Here is a 25533-nt window from a genome sequence, read left to right as displayed (position 1 = left end):
TCCTGAGCTTCAGTCGTGGGGACAAGGAGGACGTTGGGAGGTTCCTGCACTGCCCAGGGAAGAGGCCAAAAGATGTAGCAAGACGTTGGTTTAAGGTATGAGTGCCTTAAAGTCCACAAGCTTGTTTCCTTACCTCTGGCTATCCGGTTTTCAACAGCACTCTGATGGAAATTCGACCAGATGGGGACGGTTTTCAGGTGGCTTGGAGTTGGGTGTTGCCACCAAATTCAAGGGAAGAAGTTAACCTTGAAGGGCTTCAGGAAATTCGGACCTGCAGCAGGGCTTCACCGGTCATCCAGGAGTTGCAGCAGTCCTCTTCCTTCCTCTCAGGCATCCTTCCTCTCAGACCTGCTTTTAAACAGTTTTCCCCCATTCATTCCAGCCTGGCTGTCACTCACACAGCAGGGTGGCTGTCCTTGCCGGACAGCCAGCCGGCCAATCACGCCAGAGTGCATTCAGGTCTCCTAGGAGACTAAGCACAGGGAGTTTCGGGCACCTCCCTCACACCCTGTCCACCCCAGACACCCTGGTGCCAGAGGAGGGCTTCAGCACTGAAGCCTGACAAAGGCCAACAAACAAAGGGACCAAACCTGGTTTGGTGCGCAGAGACAAACACAAGTAGGACCTTTCTTAAAAGAAATGGCAAACAAGATGACCAGAGTCTGTTTTTACAGATGGGTCTTGGGCACCATATTGAAAAACATGGCTGACCCGATTTTTAGCTACCGTTGTTAGCGGTAAGGAAAAATCATGGTCGTTTGATCTAAACCACTGCCACCAGCCATTTAAAGTAGGAAAGGGTAACATTTTACTGTTACATGAGTGTTTTTTACTCAGAGGAAGCTAGGCAACCCCTCCAGCACTCTATAGGAAGATAGGGTGTGCTGGGTCAGTAAATTTAAAGAGACTAGTAAAGTCAATTTAACTTTACAGGCTCTGTGAGACGGTAGTCAGTCCCAGAGAAGGTATTTAAACCTTGGGAAGTCTGAAAGACAACCCTGTGCCACTGCACTGAAGGTGCTGTGTGACACATAGAAAAAGATGATGCCTATGGAGTTGTGTTAAAACTCCATAACCAAAGAACACAAAAGTAAAACGCACATCAAAATACATGAAAGAGTGGGAAAAAAGGCTCACACTCTTTCCAGTTAAAAAAACAAATCCTAGAAATCCAGCAACATTGCTGGGGGTTTATAGTCCTAATTTAGAAAACAATAATGTCCCTCCCCAACCCCCCTTTTTTTATTTTACCCATTTTTTATACTTACCAAAGCCATAATATACATATAAATACAAAAATAATAAATTCGAAAAAAAAAATTCGACATTATTTTTTCGACATTTTCGTCATTCGACATTATTTTTTCTAAATTATGACTGACCACCGTTGCTGGGGGTCTGAAAAGGTAAAGGAAATTAGCACATTTTGAGAATTCTCCCTAACACCGGACAACTGGCTCCTTCAATGCCATTCGCCATAGTAGCTGTAGAGCCATCTCAAGTGCACCTCTCGACAATTGCACATATTGTTTTTTTCTTGAATTTCCAAAAGTCTCACCGGGCGTCATAATACTGCATCACTATGCCCCGCACCTCAGTTCCTTTTTTTCTGTGCGTTCAGCACGCTGCTTGTGAGGAACACTAGCAATGTTCCCTCTCTCGATTTCACTTGACGTTTTTTGACACAATTCTGTCATTGCGAGCTACCATGTCCGCACTTGGATCTCTGGCTTCAAACCCTGCTCCGATTGTGGCTCCAAGATGTCGGTGACTGACCTGCATGACATATGCATGTGGTGGTTCGGCACGGGTCACGACACCGAGGGGTGCACATCCTGTGGCAAGATGACCCTGAGGTCCCTACGGGAGTGGGCAGTGAAGCTTGCAGTGGGCAGACCACCATCCAAGTCACCAGCAAAGTCGGAACGGAAGTCCCCCATGTCTGAGGAGGATAGGCACCGACACAAGGCCAAGAAGAGATCCCACTCTCGAAGCCACTCGTCATCCTCACATAAAGAAGAGGCATCACTGATGCGACTCCGAGTCCTCATCAGAACGTGGTAAGTCATTAGTAGGGCCGACGTCCAGGCAAGATGCGAGGACTTTAAGTCCCAGATATAAGCCATATTTAAGAACGTGGCTGTGGGTGCGGGTGAGCCCCTGAATTGGCAGGCCCTGGTAGCTCCAGCAGTGACTGGTGATTCCGGTCACAGATTACGATGCCATCGGGGGAGCCTTTGGGCTCGCCGCTGAGCAAATCTGGGTGGTCTTCGACGCTGGGACCTTCCGAGGCGCCTCAGGTTCCGATCATTCTTGATGCGCTACTGGCACCCAGAACATTGTCGGCGCCGATCACCATACCCTCAATGTCAACGGCTAAACCATCGATGTAGACCACCTCGAACAGTCTTTTGTACTATTGTATCGATCTGACTTTTTCAGATCGATGGTGTACATCTTCGGCACCAATGAAGGAAACCAGGGCGATATCGACTCCATTTATTCGGCTGGAACACTTCTCCAGACATTGAAATGCAGCAGGCTCCTCCCTATGCCCATACTCATGCAAAGTTCAGGGCTCTGGTAGACAGAGTAGTTGATCATTTGGGGCTGAATACCCCTGCTGTACCTGTCCAAGCCTATGATCTCACAGAAATTATTGACGAGGTTCCCACCACAGAATGGGCTATGCCTTTCAATCCGACTCTCGTCTCCTTATGGCAGGTTAATTTAGACCTGGTGAAGAAATATAGGCCGGCAAGGGGAAGACCCCCTTTTTCTCTCCTCTCACCCCACGGTGGAAGGTTTGTTTGTTCAGACGGCCACAGTGTCCACCAGGGCAGCTTCTTCCACGTCCAATTTGCCTACTGACAGGGAGGGCAAGAAAGTGGATGCCCTAGCAAAAATGATTTTCTCCTCCAGGAGCATGGCTTTAAAGGTGGTGTCTCCTGTAGCTTTGTGAAATACTAATTTGGACTATGGAAAGCAGTTTAGCAAGCAGGCCAATACGTCCCTGAACGGGAGATGCGGGATGGTTTGCTGCAGTTGTTGGGCAATGGGAAGGAGGTGGCCAGACAGTCCTTGTAAACGGGCCTGGACGTGGCGGTCTGTGTTCGTCGGTCAATGGGTGTGGCTGTGGTCCACAGACAGCAGGCCTATTTGCATTCCTTCGGGTTCTCCCCCAATGTCCAGAATAAATTGTTGGACATTGCTTCTGATGGGTAGAATCTCTTTGGCCCGAAGGCCGATGACTCCTTGGAGAAATTCAAGGATTTCAAGCTCGCCGCAAAGTCACTCGGCCTAGCTGCACAACAGCCAGCCAAACCTGCTTTCATTTTCGCTTTGAGGCGCAGAGGCTACAGGGCGGTGCGTCCACTATGGCAGGAAGGCTCAGCTCCCGCAAGCCAGGCAGGGGCATGAGCATTTCTCGCACTCAAGAAGGGGCAGCAGGGCCTCTTTAGGTCAACAGACTGTGCCAGCAGCGGCTGGGGAGTCTCTGTCCTCAAAGCTGCTTTGATTTCCCCTCCCACAACTCACCGTTTGGAGGATAGCTGACCGAGCATTGGACCCAGTGGCAGGAGATTACCTCTGATGCCTGAGCTCTGCAGCTCGTGCAGTAGGGTTATTGTCTACACTTCTTAAGAAAACCTCCGGGCAGACACCCACCACCTCCTTGCCAGCTGCAATAGGAGCTCCAGGAAGAACTGCAAGTCCTGTTTTTGAAGGGTGCCGTGGAAGAGGTGCCGCCTGAGCAGAGAGGATCAGGCTGGTATTCCAAGAATTTCCTGGTTCCCAAAAAGGAGGGAAGTCCCCATCCCGTCTTGGACCTTGGGGCGTTGAACAAGTTCCTCGGAAAGGAAACATTCAGGATGGTGACGTTGAGGGAGATTCTCCACGCTCTCGAGTTACAGGACTGGCTGGTGTCCATAGATCTTCTGGACGCTTACATTCATGTGCTTATTATCAAAAGCACAGGAGGTTCCTGAGGTTCCTCATAGGGGACAAGCACTATTAGTTCAAAGTGCTTCCCTTTGGTCAACTCTGGAGGGTCTTCACCAAGTTCATGGCGGTAGTCACGGCTCACCTCAGGAGATCCGGCGTCCATGTGTTCCCATACCTGGACGACTGACTGATCTGAAGGAAGTCGGCAGAGCAGGTCTTGTCCCACACAACACCAGCTCAGAGACTCCAGTTCATTGGAGCAGTCCTGGACACTCGAGAAGGGATAGCTTTTCCATTTGGGGAGCGAGTCGCCAGCATTGCGCATATGGTGCAGCTGTTCCAGGACCATGCCACCATACCAGTGGCTTCCTTCCTCCGCCTCTTAAGCCTCATGGCCTCTTGTATTTTGCTAGTGCCAGAGGCCAGGCTACGGATGCAATCTTTGCAAAGGCTCGTGCTAGTTCAGTGGTCCCAGTACTTCAGCACTTTGAGGGACCTCCTCAGAGTGTCAAGGTCTTTGGTAGACAACCTTTCTTGGTGGGCCAGCAGCAGCATCAATTTGCTAGCAGGGGAACCCTCCTGGCGAACATGACCTCAGGTCCGGGTGGTCACGGATGAAGGGTTAGTGTGCTCACTGCAAGAATTTGCAGGTGACAGGCTTTTGGTCAGCAGTTGAGGCCAGGTGGCACATCAACAGGCTGGAGTTGCGAGCCTTTATGTTAGCCCTGAAGGCGTTTGCACAGTCTCTGAGCAGTACGCATGTCCTGATCTTGATGGCAATATAGTGGCCATGCACTACCTAAACAAGCAGGGTGGTGTGAGCTCCCCCCTTTTTGCAGAGAGGCGATGCAGCTGTGGTTCTGGCTATTGAAGAACCACATCTCGGTCTGAGCAGTTCATCTGGTGGGGACAGAGAACAGTTAGGCGGATGCTGTGAGCAGGCAGAGCACAGTGTCACACAAGTGGGAAGTGTGCCAGGAAGTGCTAGAGGAGGTCTTCTCTCTCTGGGGTACCCCAGTTGTGGATCTATTTGCCACAGAGTCCAACAGAAAGTGCAAGCAGTTTTGCTTGAGGGAAGTCCCAGCAAACTATGCACTAGGGGGATGCGTTTATGGTGGATTGGTCCTTTCCTCTCCACTATGCCTTTCCTCCAATTCCCGTCATTCCATGGGTTCTTAGGAAGCTGAAGAGGTTTCGAGCGAACCTGATTTTGATCGATCTGATTGGGAGAGGAGGACATGGTACTTGGGCCTCCTAGACTTGACCATCTGCCCACCTCACCATCTGGATCTCCTAGCCCAGTTGGAAGGTGGGTGCTCCACCCGAACCCGGAATCCCTCAACCTTCATGAGTGGTTCTTGAGAGCATGAGATATGATGACTGGGACCTCTCTGAGGGGCTACTCAAGGTGCTGCTGGCTGCACGCAGACTGTCCACAAGATCTCTGTACGCGTGCAGGTGGAGAAGATTTGAGGCATGGTTCAGGGAACGCGAGTTTGCCCCAATCTCTTGCCCCACTACTACAGTGATGGAGTTCCTTCTGTCACTAGCCTCTTCGGGGCTTCAGGTCACCACAGTCAAAGGATACATGACTGCTTTGATTGTGTTCTAAAGGTCTCCAGATCAAGACTCTTTCTTCACGTTCCCGGTTATGGCCCAATTCCTGAAGGGCCTTGTGAGTACGTTTCTGCCTATCGCTTTTGTTGTCCCCGATTGAGATTTGAACCTGGTTCTCACCTTTCTTATGGCGGCTCCCTTTAAGTCATTATATTCTTGTTCTCTGCGGCTGCTAACATTGAAAACTGCTTTTCTGCTTGCCATCATTTCGGCCAGACAGGTCTGCGGGCTGCAGGCCCTTTCTTGCAAACCACAATTTCTTCACTTTTTGGGGGGAAAAGTATCTCTTAAAATGAGACCAGGGTTCTTGCCTAAGGTGGTGTCATAATTCCACAGTTCAAGGATGTTCATTAAACTTCAAAAAGGGTGTGATAAACGCCTATCTAATCCTAAATATACAGATGGGAGCAATAATAATAATGCAGTCCTATTGGAGTCTTGTCAAAATTAAAGGGCCTATAATGAAACGCCTATTGCCAATCCTTACCGCTAAATACAAATAGTGTGGGTTAGTGTTCATTAAAGAGAAAGAAGTCTTAAAATGATAAGGCAGGATGTTCAGGCCGTTGGCCTCCCCTCCCCACGTTTTCAGCAGGGGACAAGGCAGTTCACTCGAGCAAAGGAAAAACACATGCTGGCTTCTGTGGCACGAGGATACAGTTCCATTATCAACATCAGGTCCTTCTGTGCCCAAGTCTCTTTACTTCAAAGTCTCTTAATTCAGAGGGCCTGATGTACCAAAACAAAAAAAAGTTCCTTTCCCTCTGTAAATACTCAATTCAGACAATTCTCCCTGGATCCCCCTCAGCTGGGCTGTGATCCTTCCTCTTACACAATTTGTCTCCGTCAGCCGGGCTTGGACCAATTTCAGTTTGCGTGAAACTATCAAAGACATTTGAATGTGCACTGGGTTTAGCTTGACCCGTTGCAGGAAAACTTCAATCTTAGAATTCACTTTTCCACAATCGCCAACCCATTGGATACCTAACAGAGACCTTCGAAGGAGCACCCACATGGCCCCGGACAACTCTGTCTACGGTATCTTTCTTGGCTTCCAAAGTTCAGTCACTCCTCTGTTCTATAATAATCTCTTTAGATTTCTTCATACATTGGTGCCGCTTGCAACCTTGGATTTAACACAGCCTGGGTTGCTATCAGTCTCTCTGACTCACCGGCTGTGCTGTCTTTACTGGTGCCGCTTTGTTGTAGGAGCCAAGGACAGTACCACAGCAGCAACCACTCCTCCCCGCCTCTGTTATTGACACGGAGAGCCCCGAGTACCTCAGACACACAATGCAGATTTGTTCAGCTTTAGCCACAGGTCTTAGGTTTCCTATTTTCCAAGGATCACGAAAGTAACGGTCTGAAAAGGTCAAAGGCACTTCGCTCCTTGCCACCCTTTCTGGTCTTGCGGTCTTTCTCCTCGTATTAAACTGCCATCCTGGAGCTGCTGCTTCCTCGTGTGCTTTGCCTTGCTCAGAGTGCTCCGCCTTTTATCCGTGTGGGGAAGTGTGATGGAAATCAGGTGTGTGTAATGATCAGTAATTGCCTGACTATTGTATTGGGACATATCAGGTATACAGGTTTGGTGTTAATCCGTTTTTGTTCACGGTAGCGGTCTGTAAGAGTGTGTTTGTGTCGGGAATGGGAGGGGTGGGGTTGAGCTCCTAAGTCTCCTACCTGGTAGGATGGGGAAAAGTTATTACAGGGAGGTGGGTACCGTGTCTCACCATCTGGTGTCCCACTCGCCGAAGACCCCTCATCCAGGTGATCCTCCCGGACTGGTCCACCCTCAGGAACTGGATCCAAAAGCCATGGCTGTGTCCTTGCCTCCTGGATGACAGATCCCTGGGGACAAGTGGGTAAGACACCTTCAGGTTTCTCACAGAACCCCTCTAAGGAGCAGGAGCTTATTCTCTGGTGGGACCCCAAGAGAGCTTTAAGCTTCTATGTAGCAAGAACAGCGGAATCTAGAAAAACAGACCAGTTGTTTGTAGCCTACTTCATATCCAGAAATGTCCTAGCTGTATCGAAGCAGACAATTTCATGGTGGATCACATTGTGTATTTCGGAATGCTACCATACCGCAGGCAAGGAATTGCTTCCTGGAACCAGGGCTTCCTTTACCAGAGTGGTCTCCACCACTACAGCTCTACAAAGGGGAGTACCGGTTAGCGGCATATGATGGTCACAACTTGGTCCTCGTTTCATACATTCACAAAGCGTTATAGCCTGGATGCAGCCCGTGGGGCTGACACTCGCTTCGTAAGGGCAGTGTTGCAAAATGTACTGCTGTAGAGCTTTCTTCCGACCTCCGTTAGCTCTACTGATTTGGGAGTCTATCTGATGAGGAATCTGTGGGAGAAAAGCAATCCATTTGAAGGAGAAATTACTTAACATAATATTATTTCTATGGATTCTTCTCCTTCAGATTCCTCATCACCCCTCCCATCCACCCTGCTAAGAAAGCATTGGCAGTACCTTCTCCTGAGACCAGTGTTGGCGATGGTTCTAGGGTCTCTTCCTCTTCTTGGTTGCAAGCTGCATGCCTCACTTTTATAAACAAAAACAAAAAGAAATTGAAGTTCTGTTTATTCCGGTGAGATTCCTTTTTTCTAATCCTCTGTTGACTAGTTGGCCATCCTTTTCTCACTGGTTTTCCTCTGCATCGGCTGAGCTAAGGGAGGTGAAAACGTCAGGAACTGAGGTACCGGGCATAGTGACGCAGTATATATACACAGCCTGATATCCCATCCGGAGCTGACGAGCTAGCCCTGAGTCAAGACGGATTGACGGCCGAGTCGAGGTCTACTACGCGCCCTGTCAATGTTTTTTCCAAGCAGTTGATACTGGAACAGGATATCTATCTGATGAGGAATCTGTGGGAGAAGAATCCATAGAAAGAACATTACGATAAGTAATTTCTCCTTCTGTTGAGGCAATTTCCTCTGAGGTGGGGACTAGGAGACAGGTTTCTAGTGGCATGGACTTTGCGCTTCACCATGCATTTCTGCCAATACAAGTCATCGCCATGATTCTGATTGCCCCTGATTGCCCCTGATTGGACTCTGAAGACATGGCTGCTCAGTTGTGGAAGGGTCTGACAAATTTTTGCCCACTCACATAGTTTGTGTTTTCGTCTTGGGTGCTTTACCATCTGACCTTACATAAGGGTTCTCCCGTTGTACCATACATTTGAGCTTTCTATAGGACATGCCATTTGATGGCTCATAACTTTTTTGAACAAAAGCAGGTGAAAGTCTCCAAAAATGTAAGTACATTGGAAGCTAGTTTTTCAACAGTTTTTACTTCAACTCAGCCTACAGCTTTTGGAAAGGGGATGTTTAGACCTTACACTTTCCCACCTAAAGGTAGAGTGACGTTCCAATGCCAGTAACGATAGCAAAGAGGGCTTTCCTAGATGCCCTCCATAGCTAGGGGTGTGCATAAGCAAAGACATCTGCTTCAGTCCCATCTGGACCTTATGATAGAAAACCTTTCAAAGTTGTCACATTGATAGGGGGGGAGCAGTATTTGACTCTTCAAGAGGGCACGGCATCAGATAACGGACGGGTGTGTCTTAAATTTCGTAGACCAAGGTTACTATACCTGCCTTTTTTCAAAGAACTCTCCACAAACCCCCCCCCCCCCCCCCCCCCAACTTCAAGACTGGCTGAATCTGCAGTACTCGTACAGTCACTTTACTTTACTTTTACTTTACTGTGCATTTCTACCGCGCACCAGGTACCCGAAGGTTTAAGGGCTCCACCATGACACAATACAAAGCAGTACATATGAAGGAGTGGATGATTAACTTCAGACTCAAAGAAGGAACGGTAGAGAAAACTTAATGTCCCTGAGGTCCGATGGAAGAGCATTCCAGGCTAGCATGGGTGCTATGTTAAAAGCTCCCTTGAGGGCTTTGCTTGTTTTACATCGTAATGTTTTCAGAAGGTTAGTGTTGTTGGATCTTAGAGATCTCATGTTCTGTTTCTTCACAATAGCCTCCAATAGGTAGGCTGGAATGTGACCCATGACACATTTATGAGTGATTAGTAGCATTCCGAAATGCACTCTAGCTTTGACGGGGAGCCAATGCAAGCTCTGTCTTGCCTCTGCCACATGGTCCTTCCGTCTCAAACCCTTCACCACCCTGACTGCACCATTCTGAATGACCTGTAAACGGTTGGTCTCTGCCTGTGTGATGCCGTTGAGGAGGCTACAGCAATAATCGATTTATGAGCCAACAATGGCTCTGGCTATAGTATCCGCATTCCTTTCTGATATGAGTGGACGGAGATGTCTGAGCAGCTTGATGTAGAAACCAGGTTACTCCACCTGAGCTTTCATGTTCAGATTCCTGCCTAATGTTTTTACTTTTTTCTTTACCTCGATCTTACAATGTGCGATGTTGAAGCTATTGAACATCAGGCCTAATTTGGCAAGCCTATTGTCCATTCCCACAATCATGAGTTCTGTCTTTTCACTGTTTAGAGCCAGGCCATTTAGTGCCATCCAGGTGTGGATTGTCTGGTAGGCTTTATTGATGTTGCTCTCATCAATGCTGTATGACCCTGATATAGGGATGACACATTGTGTGTCATCCGGGTAACTGGCGAATATAATGCCCTTATGTTCTAATAAGTTGAAGAAAGGCACCATAAAAATGTTATAAAGTCACGGTGAGATGCAGGCCTCTGGGGTAACCCGTAGATCAAGGAGACCGGTGTTGCCTCCACCTCCCCAATGGCAACCCTGCCTTATCTTCCACTCAGTAAGGAAGCAATCCATTGCGCGGCATGGTCTGAAAATAAGGCAATGTCGTTTAACCTGGAGATGAAGATGGAGTGATCCACCAAATCAAAGGCAGCCGAAATATCCAAAATCATAAGTATGGAGGCCTGCCGCTGTCCATGGATTCCAACAACTGGTGTTTCAAGGCAAGGAGAGCAGTCTTTTTCACATGACTTCTCCTAAATCCTGATTGATACTTGTGCAGGATCTGTGAGCTGTTGAGTTGTGGTGAGATCCAGTGGTCGAAGTGAGCGGGAGCGGTCGGGAGCAGTACTCCTCTACTTTTTTAAATTACATGCTACAGCTCCTATACTTTTATTTTAAAAAGAAACTGTTCTGGAATGGTTTCGTTTTAAAATAAAAGTGTAGAAAGGCGTTGCAGCTTGCACTTTCAGTGCACTGCATTGAATGTTCCCTTAAACAGCAGGTGAAAGTGTTTGGGGGTATGTATTGTGTGGGGGAGGGGGTGTGGTGATGGGTTTGTGGGGAGAGGGGACAGGCCAGCAGGGAACATAGTTCCAATACTTCTTTTCATTCACTTCGACCACTGGTGAGATCTGGTTGTAGGCCATCTCATCCAGTGTTTTCAAAAGAAACTGGGTGTTAGTAATAGGTATGTAGTTTGTCGGCGTCAAAGGGCAGAGGTCTGGCTTTTTTAACAGGGGGGTAATCAGTGATTTCTTTAGATCCTCAGAGGCACAATTTTGAGCAAGTGAGATATTGACGAATTTGGTAAGAGCCGGAATGAGCACAGAAGAACACTCCTTGATAATCATGGAGGAACAGGGATCCCTCTTCTAGCTGGTAGTTTTGAGCTGCATGATGACCTTAGTAAGTTCTGGTTCAGAGATAGGTGAGAAGTTAAAGGTCTGCTGAGCACCAGATGGGTTCTAGCTCTGGATCTTTATTTAAAGTTAGTTTTTTTTTTACCTCAATGCTTTCTCACATTTTTTCAAGTTTACCCATCATAGCTGTTTGAATATCGGAGCACCAAGCCTCATTTTCTAGCAGCAGTTATTTATTTGGTCCTTTCGGATGCTCTTTAAAGAACGCCTTACTATCTGGGCTTGCGTTTATGATTCTATCATTAAATAACTCTTTTTTTGGCCGTAATGTGCGCAATTTTATAAATCCTGACTGCTTTTTTTATATGTATCCAAGTTTACAGAATCCCGACTTTTTCTACAGGTGTAGAAGTATTACATTGTTTGGCTTTGAGCTCCCAGAGATTTGCATTAAACCAAGTATTACGTCTGTGTCCCCCCTAGCAACATCTTTTCTTTAACCGCGCCAATGCTTCTGTGATATCTTTAAAGGACTCAACGAGTGTGCTGGTGATATCTAATAGTGTTCCTGATTTATGAATCTCTGTGGTGAGGGTAGAGGCCCATGGGTTTAGGTTTTCTAATGTTAATTTCCTAGAATTTCTTACTAACCTCTAGACCTTGTGGTCATCTAATTTCCTTGTGAAGCAATCATTACAGGTCTGAAAATAAATACATGAGTGGTCCGACCAGGGACAATGCACCATTTCATTGTCTGAAATGTTCATATTGGGCAAGGCCACCCAGTCTAAAGTGTGTCCCTTTCTATGTGTGGGGACTCTCACAGATTGTTGAAATCCTGAGGTGTCTAGTGCGACCTCCAGAGTCCCTGCCATAGCGTCCGATTCGCTACTTAACCACAGATTAAAATCACCTAATAGTAGCATTTTCGTATTGGGTAGAAGACAGTTGCTCAATTGAAAGATGAAGATGAGTCCTGCTGCGGGTACTCTATATAATAATTAGAGGTTTAGGTTCATTTCAGCACTAATGCCTATTTTTACCGCAGTTAGTTCTGATCCCGGGATATCTTCTCCCTTGACCTCCCAAATTTTGATGTCCGATTTAAAAAACAAAGCTATTCCACCCCCTCTGCCCTCTCATCTGTCCTAATGCAGGATGCTGTACCATTCTGGTATGGCCAAGCCTAGAGATGGACCAGCAGCCTCATGACTCCATGTTTCAGTAAGTGCCTTTATATCTATGTTGCGCTCTTCAATATGCGTGGCGACTTCAATCGCATATTTGTTAAGTAACCTGGTATTCAGTAACATAATTTTCAGTGTGCATGTTGGAAGAACGGTTAGACCGCCAATGTTGTTTCCATTGGTAACCGGTTTGGACTCCAACCTTGGCGTATCATTTATTATATTGTCGCAACTGTGCACAGTTCATTGCTGCACTACTGTGTAGCTTTCCCCCACCATAGGGGCCGGCATCAACTGCAAAACGTGTTCCCTGCCTCTCTCCTCCCCCTCCCTATGGGCCTTGATAGCAACTTCACAAGGAGAGGGAGGGAAAGGTGACAGGTATGGGGCCGTTGTGATGTCACTATTGCTGGCAGCGCACATCATGGTTGGGAGAGCATGGTCCTTATTTAAGTTTGATGAGAGGGAAGAGTCATGCGTGGCATGTGATAAGATAACTGCGTCTAGCCTAGCTCCAGCTGCTTTAGTGGCATTCAGGACTACCAGGATGCCCATAATGTTTTTGAGTATGTATATGTATAAGTAAGAGCGCAAAATACAAAAGAAAGACCTGCCTCCTTCCCTGCCCTTCAGGAATCGGCACAACCCGGCTCCTACGCGCCGGCGCTTACGCACCTGACATGAAATTAAGTAATGCGAGGAACTACAGTAGCTATGGGTAATGTAGTTCCCGCAGGTTTCAATTCCCTGGGAGTAGCCACAGAGCAGTGAAACTCAAGATTTAGGCAGGATTAACAATAGTAGATTTAATAACCTCCTTCAAAGGGGCTAGAATACAATTTCCACGGTGCAAAGAAGACTACAACACCATTTTAAAACATATTTCTAAAATGCTAGTAAAATGCTGCAAGGTGCTATCAAAAAGGATAAAAGGTTCTGGTTCAATTGTGCAAGCAGAATAAAAACAAATAAAGCACAATAGTCACGTTCCTATCCTCCCAAAATATTTAACTTTTTTTTTTGTGGTGGGAAGAAAGTGCATTTCCTTCCCAGACTTGACACATGGCACCTTTGTGCTAGGTCAGAAGAGGGGACCTTACAGGACCTAGGGACGGCATGCAATCAATCTAAAGATGCTATTTCTGGCCCCCTCCAAATGCTTACAGTTTATAGGGGCAATTCTGGATACATCGAAGCAAGGCCTTCTAACCATCTGAGAGCGATGAGGGTTCAAACCATAGTAGCGCTCTTCAAACAGAAAGGGAGACTGCCGGCAGGGGTTTTGTTAGGTGGGTTTTTCAAAGTCCCTACCTGTGCCAGGACTTTGAAAAGCCAACCTAGCGTTAATAAGGTTTTTCACAATCCCAGTTGTGCTAAACAACACTCTTAAGTAGGATAGACCAATCAGCAAGGCTTAACTAAGGAGATAGGGGGCAATGTTGTGCGGTACAGTTAACACTTAGCAGAAGTAGTAAATACAATGACCCACACAGATAGGTATAAAATGAACACTATTTATTGGAATACTACACAAAGGCATATTTGAAATATTCAAAGATAAGCAAAAATATCAAGATTGGTATGTAAAGCTCACAGTTGGGTAACGCACTATGGGTTAAACACTATTATACCATCACAAGTGGTTATTCATACAAATAAATACAATCACTAAAATGGGGAGAAAGATGTTCCCCACACCTCATTTCACAGAACTTCAATGAGGCACTCATCACCATATACTAGGCTTATTTTGCATGCATCGAGTCTCAGGGAGTCTTAAGGCGTCCCACAAAGGTTCCTGAGAATCGAGTTGAGTAGTCTAGGAGGGGCCACCCAGCTAAGGAATGTAAAACTCCAAAGGCAGTTAGTGCAGAGCAAAACCAGTATTTGAAATAGGGACTTAAAACTCTTAAGGCAGGTTGAAGAGATCAGAGAAGCAGCTGCCATGCCAGCAGTACAAAAGGATGACCGACAGAAGTACTGACCTGGATACCACTGCTCTGGGCCAGCCCCAGTAGCGCTAAGTTAATAAGGATTTTGTGCCCAATGCAAACCCAATGGGCAGGGGAGCGGTTCAAGAGAGATTAATGATCTCGGGCCCCTGAATACCTAAAAGGTTAGACATGGTCCAAGGTAACAGCAAGTTGTTGGGTAAGATGACTGCCATGGTCGTCGTACATGGTTGCTGGGTCGTGGGTTCAAGGGCAATCCACACTGGATTTCCCTAGGTTCCTCTGGAAACATCCGACAGTTGGGGGGAGGGAGGGGCACATTATATTCCACGATGTAGAAAAGGCCGTGATGGATGACTTGACAGATGCACTTATATTTACCCAGGGCAGGGTCAGGAGGCACGCAACAGTTCAGCAGCAGGACTACAGGTGAACTGCCGGCCCATCCCCGGGTAGAGGACTGCACAGTGGATTTCCATCTTCCTATCAGAGTCTCGAGGGTGCCCACAATGAGGTACAGCTTTTAGACCAGAAGGAGGTCCTTGAAATGAAGTACAGCTGGATCCGGGCCTTCCAGAGAAAATGCAAGAGGCAAACTCTGATGATTGAAAACAGACGATTGACCTTGAGCAGGATGGGTGACTGGTTAGTCCCACCAGTCAAAAGGAGCAATACACCTCACATAGGACTGTCAAACAGAAGGTCGATGTTTCCAATGCCGTGGTATTGGCTAAGCCATTGCTGGCTTCGGCAACAGTCCCCTTGCGTCAATTGGACCTCTTCTTTTTTGGGTCTTCTCTGCTACAGTGGTCGACTTGGTTTCTGGTTCCAGCTCATCTCCCTATATCCAAAATTTGGGCTGAGAGAAACCCCAGCCCTCCAATTGTGGAAACAGAGAAATTGATATGAGGCCGGGAAGCCCAGAAGGAAACACACCAACACAGGTTACAAAGGACATACAAAGCGCTTTATTTCAAAGTTACAAAGTTACCAAGGTCAATTGACATACGGATAGCTATACGGCCCTCTGACTAACACGCGAACCTTCAACGTAAGGTTCGCACTGAAAGTGGGAGAGACCGATCATCGGGATGCTTGGGTTTTTATACGTTTTGTCCTGCATTGGCCAGCCCTCTCGTAAGTTAACCATTCTTGGAACCGTGGCTAGGGTTCGTAGCCAGGTCGAACACACAATTTACACAATTTACATAATTTGATCGGTTCCGCTGATACAGTTACATATTTACACACAGGTTAAAGAGAGGACAAGGTCTTAGTTCGTGACCCTAACAAATGGCCTGCGGACATATTACTTATTCACGTGTGCGGAGGTCACCATGGCCGAAGTCTTACACAAAATGTCGTTCGGCCTCCATTTTGTGATTCAGGGTGACTTCCACACTGCAAGAGTACCTAAAATGGCGGCTAAATCCAAGATGGCGGCTTACACAATACATTAAGGTCAAGACCTTGCCGCGGAACCTATGTACATGGTATTCTTTAGACAGCTTGGCGTAGGCCAACATACATTTAAACAATGCGATTGGGGTCACAATATTATATCGATTTCCACACAATAAGGACACTTGCAACATTCAAACTTGGAGGTGGCCGTCCATAAGTAGACAGCCAGCCTCCTAGTCTCTGTCCAGCAACTAGCAAGCACCTGAAGGAATATGGATTGGGGGCAGGCAGTTGCCCCTCCCCACTTCTTGCCAGTTCACACACATGGGAGAGCCTTTATTTTTTCATTTTATTTTTTCATTTGCTACACGCCCAGACCCTGCGGTATCACGGCGTGGTTACAGACAGCTTGGCAATTTGTCATACATTTGAGTAACGTGAAGTTATTAAAAGTAGTGGAAATCATACAGTACATTCAAGGCAATTGGTCATACATTTGTACATCATAACTAAGTTATTAAAAAAAAAAGGTGATCATATAATACTGGCCTGAACACAATTTCGATAGGTGGCCATTATCCTAATATTGGTTAAATAGCCATGTTTTCAGCAGTTTCTTAAACCTCGGGAGAGAAGTCTCTTTTTTGATATTCATGGGGAGGGAGTTCCAATGTTTAGGGGCAAGGACATGGAAGCTGCTGCCACCCGCTCTGGTATTTTTGTAGCGGGGAGCCACCAAGAGTAGATTATAATTGGATCTCAATGATCTGGTAGATTGTTTTATCTGTAAGGCGTTGTTGAGGTAACTTGGGGCTTTTTTAGCAAGACATGTGCGCGATACAGAGGGCCTCATTACACGGAATGCGGTAAACCATGGTGCTATTAGCACCATGGTTGCCGCCGGTACCATACCAGTACCACCGTGAAGGAAAGGGGAATTACCACCCTATTCCAAGGTTGGCGGGGCGGTAATTCCCCCTTTCTCCATGGCCCTTCCCCATTCCCATTTTTGCCCCATAGGGCTCAATGGGAATGGTGAAGGAGCGAATTACGGTACTGCAAATTGCGGTACCGTAATTAGCACCAAGGTCCCTTTCCGGGTCCCAACTTTAACGGCTGGTCTACACCAGCCGTTAAGGTCGGGTCCCGCAAAGGGACCTCGTAGTAAGGTGGTAAGGGTTTACTGGTACCGGTGCCCTTACCGGTACCAGTAAAACCTTACCACCTACCGTGTAATGAGGCCCAGAGTGTTTTAAAGAGAAGTCTGGCTTTGATGGGTAGCCAGTGGACACCCTTCCTTATCTTAGAGATGTGATCAAACTTTTTGTATCCCTAATGCTGCCCTTAAGGATTTATTTTGGATTGTTAGGCAGAATTATATGCAGTACCCTTTGGGAACACCACACACAATTAAGACTAAAAGTGACAGTACAAATTCACCATGGTACAAGCCTGTACTACACAGTTAAGTGGTAGCGATGGCAGAGCAGCCAGACTTATCTCAAGAGTAAGTGAGCAGTATCAAATAGTTACACAAAGGACAGCAATTACTATGATTCAGGCAAACACTGACTCAAGGTTTTCAAGTAAAAAAATATACATTTAATTCACTATTCAGTTGTATAACATTACACTATTATAAGCAAGTTAAAAATCATACTCTTAATACACTCCCTTAAATTCCAGACAAGTTAAGCTCACAAAAAGAAGTGGTATCAAAATGGCACTCCAGCAATTTAAAAGGGAGGGAAAAACAAAATTCATAGAAATTGAACCACACCAACAGGTAAGTACTCAGGGCAAGTGAGCAATAGGAACTACAATGATAAAATCAGATAGAAAAGGCTTAGGGCCAAAGTCAATGGGTCAAAAGTCTTTTGCTCAAGATAATACAGTTCAGGGTAGGTCGCGGTAAAGTTCGTTCCACGGATTCCGGACGAGGTTGGTTGGCATAAAAGTTAGTTCAAAGAGAAGAGAATGATAAGCCTTCGGTTTGGAGAAAGATTTCAAACACTTTCACCGCGGCTGAACAAAACGAACAACTGGATTTGCACAGTACCTTAAAACAGAGAGGGAGTTGTAGCTGAGGCAGACATTCCTGGTAGTTCCTGCAGGCTCACGGTTCCTGAAGCGCCTGTCGGACTGACAAGAAGTAGGAAGACTGGAGGGTCCTGCACTACACAGGGAAGAAACCAGCAGCAGAGCAAAGCAACAAATAAAAGGTGCGCTCCTTAAAACCCAAGCAGTGTCCGACCTTCCTGGCTATTCGGCCCACTGTAGCTCTGTACAGCGAATTCGACCAGAGGAGGGGTCCTGGCTTGCAGTTTGGGCGAACTGGTTGGTCCCACCTGCTCAAGGGAAGAAGTTTCCTGCAGGATCTTTTCTGTCGTTGGATTCTGAAGATTCGGACCTGCAGCAGGGCTTCACCGGGCAGTTCAGTCATGGTAGGAGTCCTCTTCCATGAGCTCCTCGTTGGTTCTTTCATTCCAGTGGAGACTCTGCCTTTCCAGTGCCAGAGACCTGCTTTGTGTGCAGTTTTCCCCCATTCATACAGCCTGGCTGTCAATCACACAGCTGGGTAGCTGTCCTGGCAAGGACAGTCACCCATCCAATCAAACAGGAGTGCGACTTGTGTTACCAAGGGAACCCATGGCAGGGGTCCTAAGACCCCTCCCTCACATCCTGCCTACCCAGACTTTCAGGCGCCTTAGGGAGGGCTTCAGGGCAGAAGCCCGCGACAAGACGGAGAACAAAGGGACCAAACCTGGTTTGGCGCGCAGCGTAAAACACGAGAAAGACATTTACAAAAAGAAATGGCGAATAAACCCAGCAGGAACCGTAATAAATATATATGGTCAATCAGGTTTATGTACAAGGCTAATATAATAGCCTAAAACAATACCACGTTTATATAAGATAACCGCAGTACGAAAAATAGGGTAGTTACCACTGCCACCAGCCAAGTCTTAGCGTAAAGGGAGCGAAACAATGCTCCAAGAGACAAAGACAAAAAGGGATAAGAATTAACCCTTTCCAATACTCCATGTAAGATGGGGTGTATTGGGTCTGTGGTTTAAAGTGACTATCATAAAGTTTATGGCAACTTTACCTTTTCTGGGGGACAGTAGTCAGCCCCAGAAAAGGGAGTCGGGGAAGTCTCAAAGAAAACCCTGTGTCACTGCACTGAAGGTGCTGTGTAACACACATGAAAAATATGAGGCCATGGATTAAGTGAGGCTCCAGTGCCCAAGATAACACAAAAAGTGAAAACACACACAGCAAAACACATGTAACAGTTGGAAAAAGGCTCACACTCTTACCAGGTGAAAAAATAAACCCTAGAAATCCAGAGCTGCTGAGAGACTCATTAGGTAAGGGAAATCAGCCATTTATGAGAATTCTCCCTAACATGGATCAGTTGCAATTTACTGATGTTGGTGTTGGAGGTTCCTAGCAATAAAATTTAGCAGTAATCCAATTTGGTTAATACAAAGGCCCTGGCCAGGGTGAGGCAATTAGTATGAGTCAGAAATTGTCTACTAAGAGCGATAAGTTTGGCTGTATAGGCCATAGTTGAAGAGAGCATGCTAATATGTTTAGTCACAGTGAGGTTGGCGTCTAGGTATACACCTAATGCTTTTACTTGCTTGAGTACTGGGATCAAGGTACCGTTGATATTAATAGAAGAGTAGTCTGGTGGGCAGCTATTTTTGATGGAGATCCCACAATGAGAACTTCATTCTTCCCATCATTAAGGCAGAGGCTATTTAACGCTATCCAATTTTGGATGATGGCGTAGATTTTATTTTTGGTCAAGGTGTCTTGGTAATAGTTTCCTGAAATGGGTATGAGGATCTGGGTGTCATATGCAAAATTGATGTAGATGACACCCATATCGTCTAATGCTGAGAAGAGGAGCTTCGTGTAGGCATTGCATTGTATAGTGTGGGAGAGAGACATGAGCCTTGGGGTACTCCAATGGGGACTGGGATAAGATCTGTAGCTTCTTTCACTATGGCCACTCTAGAGGTGCGTTCGGCAAGAAAGGATTTCGCACACATAGTGGCATCATTGGAGAAGTTGAAATAGTTGGCTAGTGAGGTACAAAGTTTATCATGGTCCACAAGGTCAAATGTGGCGGACAGGTCTAATAGCAGGAGTATGCAGTTTTCCTAATCTCTGATGGTGTCCATCTGGATTTTGAGATCCAGAAGGGCAGTTTCCGTGCTATGATTAGGCCTAAAGCCTGACTGTCTGGTTCCGAGGAGCTGGTTATGTTCAAGATGTGCTTGGATTTGTGTGTATGCTATTTTATCTATGAGTTTCAGTAAGAAAGGGACCGTTGTTATCGGGCGATAATTAGTAGGTACTGTGGGGTCCAGTTTTTTTTTTGTAGAAGTGTGGTGACCCATGCTTCTTTGATGCTGGCTGGCACTGTGTTGGTATTGAAGGAGGAGTTGACAAAGTTGGTGATTGTAGGGGTGAGGGTGGAAGCACAGGCTTTGACTAGTTTAGCCGGGACATTATCCCCCTCACAATTGGAGGCTTTTAACTTAGAGATAGTATCAAACACTAGTTCTTGAGTGACAGGTGCAAACTGGAATAGGGAGTTAGTATTTTTGATGGAGGTGTGGAGGGGGTTAGCCGATAGGGCATTTTTGTCTGTTAATAGCAGTCTTTTGGTACTCATTTTGTTTTGTAATAGAGCAATTTTGGAGACAAGTACATCTTGTATAGTGGTGCACCATTCTTTGCTGGAATTGGCAGGGGACGTGATTGGAATGGGATTTTCGAATTCTCTAAGAATAGAGAAGAGTTCTTTGGAGTCTGATGAGGCATTACTGATGCGCGTGTAAAAGGAGTTGGCTCTGTGGGAGATAATGGGTGTTTTATAACTTTTATTGTCGTCCTTAAAGGCTTTGGCGGATTCGAGGGTGGGATGTTTGTTATGGGCGTGTTCAAGAGAACGTTTGGTCCTTCTTAGGGAAGCTAATTCTTCATCAAACCAGAAGTGAGTCTTTTTATCGCCACATCGCGTTTTGGTTGTGGTAGGTGCTACTTCGTTAATGGTGAGGCATTTATGGTAGTAGTCAGCTATGATATTAGGGTTGTTGCTGGTGACTAAGTTTGTTTCTAGTGTTTCAGTGAGGATGGGGGCAAAATCCTCTACGGTGAGCTTACGGGGGTTTCTAGCTTCAAAGGTGTTAATTACCGGCTTTCTGTAAGAAGCCCACCTAGTTTGAAAGAAGAAAGGGGACCTTTCCCCACCTGGCAATGTAGGAGAGCCAACAAAAGGTAGTCCATCTTTAACAACACTTAACGCATGCAGAGATGCCGTTTTGTGTATATGGTCCTATTTGGTGCATTATTGTGGCTAAAAAGGAAGCTTCCAATAGCGCACCTGCAAAAAAGGGAAAACATTTAACTGCCACCAGCCCGTCCAGGGGACGCATGTAAAGTGATATAAATGTTACTTAAGACAAAGGAAAGGGTACACAAAATGGCACCACAGCACTCCATGTGTGATTGTTTTACCTGCAAAATTAAAAACACAAATGTCATAAAAAGGAGACTACTACTGGACTGCTAGACTCATGGCCTGCCCAGTGCACCCAAAACAACTCTGTAAAAAAAGGCCTTATAGGAAAACGTGGATACCAAACAAAGGGTAATTTTCTCCCCTGACTGGAACCATTACAAGTTGGCATGTGCTGTAATAACGTGCCGGTAATGACGTTTACCAACGCGTTACTGCACCGGCCAACTGCAAGTTTGCTGGTAAATCGGGTACCTTACAGCCAAAAATTGCTGTTATTACTGACCCCGATATTACCGGGGCCGGTAATACTGGCAAATCCCCCCCATGGAGCCCAATGGGCCTCTATTGAATGGGGAATTTAACACAGTTGCCGCCACTTGTAATCCAGCGGTAATTACACCGGACCAAGTGTCGGTAACGGAAATACAGTTTGGTGGTTTCTGGGTGGATTTACCAAACTCATAATGATGCCCAGTGTACACACAACAAAGTGAATAAAGGAGGGCAGTGAGATGAAAATAGTCGCACTCCCCTTCAAATCTAGTTTAAAAAAAATCCTAGGTGAGTTCAGCAGTAGTACTGGGAGGCTCAGGACAGACAGGATAAGATTGTATTACTCTGCAGGGTAAATATTTGCAAAAAGAAAATCTTGCTAGCAGATTTTCCTGAGGATGTTAGGACCTGAGGCATCCTGCATTTTCATGGTCCCTTAACCAATTCTGCGAATGTTGTCTCTGTAAAGACTGGAGGGTGGTGTCTGTACTAATACTCTCTATATGGTTGGGGTAGAGGTATGTACTAGCTCCTGGTACCCCAGAGGTAGCTCCTACTGGGTGATGCCTGATACCCAGGAGCTGGATTTAGCTCCAGCTCATCAAACCTCAATTTCGAACCCTGTTATGGGATTGTTGACTTGCCATTAACTAGCCACAGAGTCTGTTCCATCTTGGACCCAAATGTGGCTTTGCTCTGTTAAGACTGTATCATTGGCACATTTGACTATTCTCAAATTATGGGGTCCAAGCTTAAGAAAAACAACTTGCCAGCGGATATGAGTAACTCTTCTCTCATAAGTGCAGCTGTAGATTCAGTGTTTGTCAAATTAATATGAACCTTTGTGGTCGTAGGTTCAATGTTCTTAATCAGACTTGCATGTTACAATAAGTAAACTCTCCAAGGAATGTTTAAAAAATGTCATAACCTTCACCAAGGAAAGGTGGTGTATTGCAGACATTTGTCGCAATTGGTAAAAAAGTGCATACGTCAGCCTTCCTTCATAGACAGTTTCTCTGCCTTTTCTATAAATCACGCATGCTTATGTTTTGTGGTGATTACTTGTCTGAAGGCACCTTTTATTATTATTATTACTTCAATTATATGTGATGAATCCAATGAAGGACATCACGGATTCCCCGGCGCTAACCTCCTCCCACGTGGCTAGGGGACGGCGGCGGCTGCCTGATCCTGACGGCGGTTGTATGAGGGAGGATCACATGGGAGGAGAAAACTCTGTGGTTGATCTTCGGTGGCGGCGGGTGCAATGGCAGGAGTAGGTGTCCGGTTTCTTCAGTTCGTGATTTGCCGCTGTTCAGTTCTAAGGTGATACTGCTGCAGCATGGATGACAGGATGGCTTCTGGTGAGTTGGACCTGAGTAGTGGACTGCTCTGGAGATCTCCACCAAGTCTGGACCCTCAGGACTCGATCTTCGGCTTGGAATGGTGGAAAACCCACCAGCGGGCACTTCTCTGCAGCAAGCGATACTGGACTCCTTCAGCTGAAGAAAAGTGGATGGATGTTGTGGTTGCAGTGCCCCTTGAAGATGTCTTCAGTTGGTTGAAACTTGGCAAGTTCCGGGTGTCATGCAGCACTATGCCCAGGTACCCTCTCTCCTGGGCGATACACATCAATCTGGATTTCCAGCGGTCATGAAGAACTTTTGGACCCTGGACGTTCGTGGTGGACTTCTAGGGTTTAAGATGTTTGGCCACTCTTTAGGACCAAAGAAGATACCTCTGCAGGAAGGCAGACACACAGGTTTGGCTTCCAGGACACTTAGGATGAAGAGAAGCAGTTGCACTATGTCCCCTTGTTTCTACGGGAAGAGGTCGCCTCTCCAGGTCCTCTCTAGTTCAATCCTTGAATCAGCAAAGCAGCCTTTAGATTTGTTGAAGAGTTGCAGCCGCAGACTTCTTCCTCCAGCTGGATTCAGGATTGATGCTTCAAGAATACTCCAGGGTTCTTCTTCTGGCATCTGACTTCAGCTTCTAATAAGGAGGCGAGTGAGGGATCCCTTGTTATACACAAATGTCCAACTTTCGCTCAGGCCGAACTAGGCTCAGCAAGCCAATTCCACACTACTGCATTCATCAGGCAGTATCCATTCAGGCTCACAGGCATTCGGGCCATTCACCCAAAACCAGACACCCAACCAGTGAATGTGTATTGGAGTATCAGTAGTTGCGCTGCCCGAGACTTCCTGTGCGGAGGTGTGCCTGGAGACTGACTACGCTGGTTCATCAGATGTGACAGGGTGTCACAGAGGTATGGGTGAGCGTCTCTAGTACCCACCCTGCCTGTTGAGTTGATACTCCAGACAGGGTAACCTGCAGAGGAAACTGCAGAGGGAAGCAGAAAATCCCCTTCAGATGAAGGGAAAAAACCTGCACTGTTCCAGGAGCAGAGAAGCGGAACAGTAACAAGGAAGCGAATAGTAGGTTGGTAAGTACAGGCAGAGATCGGGAAGAGAAAGACAGCTCTCGGGAAGGCAGGATGGCACTATCTTGGAAAGTGCAATAGTTTGAACAAGGAACTGTGACAAACGCCAGGAGCACTGCAGGGTCCAAGGACGGTTTATCGTGACATGGAGGCAACTCCCAGCCTTTCAGATCACACACTGCATTAATTCCAGTTTGTCAGGGCTGGCTCAGGCAGACCACAGGCATTGTGTCAAACAACCAAAACCAGACACCCACAGCACAGCATGTGAATTGACTCTACTTCCCATTCATATAGGTTTCAACCCTAGGGTGTACCCACAACAAGCAGTCCCTGGGAAGGCTGCAGTCAGTCTGGCATGAGCAACATCCAGAGCCCTATATGGTCCTTCCACCCAACATCCAATCAGAGGATGGGAACAGATCCAGGGCTTCTCAGGACTTTGAGAAACCAGGGATAAAGGTAAAAGAAACCAAGAGTCTACAGTGGCCATTTTGCCTTTGTTCAGGAATCCATATGGCAGGGCTTGGATGTCCCAAAAATGGAGGCCACTCGGAGCCACTGGCAAGTCAGCATGTAGCTGCCACCAGCCCATACCCTGCTCTGTGGGCAACAAACAGGTGCCCAAAAACATACACTAGCGGTACAAGGGTGGACACCTACCCATGGGTGCCATACGAGTACCCCCATGAGTATTGTTCATCAAGAGGAACAGATGAAGAGCTGCTCTGCCAGGGGTCCAAACTGTACTCCTGTGCAGAAAACATCAAGCAAAACACCAACAGAGAAGTGGTAGGACGAGGAGTCCCTGTCCTTCCAAAAGCATTTCCAGCATCACAGTCTCCATAGTGATTTCTGAGAGGAACATAATCCAGGTTCCCTATGGATCTCACCAGCTTTCTTTGGAGGGCCCCATTCCAACAGCTGTTTTCATTGTTGACCATAGTTGCAGAGATTCAGAGCTCATTTTCAAGATATTTCAATGAACGGTCTGTGGGAAAGCCTGGAGAATTCCTTCTACATCAACTTCCTGGAACTCAGGGCAGTTTTTCTAGCATTGTGATACTTTTTACCATCCATCAGAGGTTTAACTGTTCAGGTCTTCATGGACAACACTGCTATGCACTATATCAATAAAATGGGAGATGTGGTGTCAAGCTGTGCAGAGAAGCTATACTCCTTTGCGTGATCCAGAACAAGGTAACAGTGGCAGCATCACACCTCACCAGCATTCTCACTACCCAGTCTTCTCATAGGGATGTTGCACTAGTGAGAGCTGAGCAGGTTAATTGAGAAGATCTTCTACAAGTTGGAGGAGACCCCAGATTGATCTGGTTGTGACTAACTATAATAAGAAGTGCAGCACCTTTTGCTCCAGAAGGTTTGGTGCCTTACTACACATTGAGAACCTTTTAGCCGATCATGCTAGACATGCTGATGGTGTTAGCTTCTCCTCCAGTTTCCCACTGAGACAGTGGACATTCCCCTAAATGCTATAGTCAGAGTGGACTGATAACCCACCCTAGCTAAGATGTTATGTGAAATGGCAGGATAGCCTACAGGAATCCACAAACACAATTGCCCCTAGCTGAGGAAA

The 25533-nt window shown here is 46.5% G+C and overlaps 1 protein-coding gene across 1 annotated transcript in view; it reads left to right on the top strand.

The window, feature by feature from the left end:
• Nucleotides 1-25533, top strand: part of ACACB (acetyl-CoA carboxylase beta) — a 3851763-nt gene that overhangs the window by 3230929 nt on the left and 595301 nt on the right. The window lies entirely within an intron of this gene.

The sequence above is a fragment of the Ambystoma mexicanum genome, chromosome 10 (genome assembly GCF_040938575.1).
Source record: "Ambystoma mexicanum isolate Mex_15411 chromosome 10, UKY_AmexF1_1, whole genome shotgun sequence".
NCBI lineage: Eukaryota > Metazoa > Chordata > Amphibia > Caudata > Ambystomatidae > Ambystoma > Ambystoma mexicanum.
Note: the sequence above shows the minus strand (reverse complement) of the source record. Positions and strands in the feature narration are given on the sequence as shown.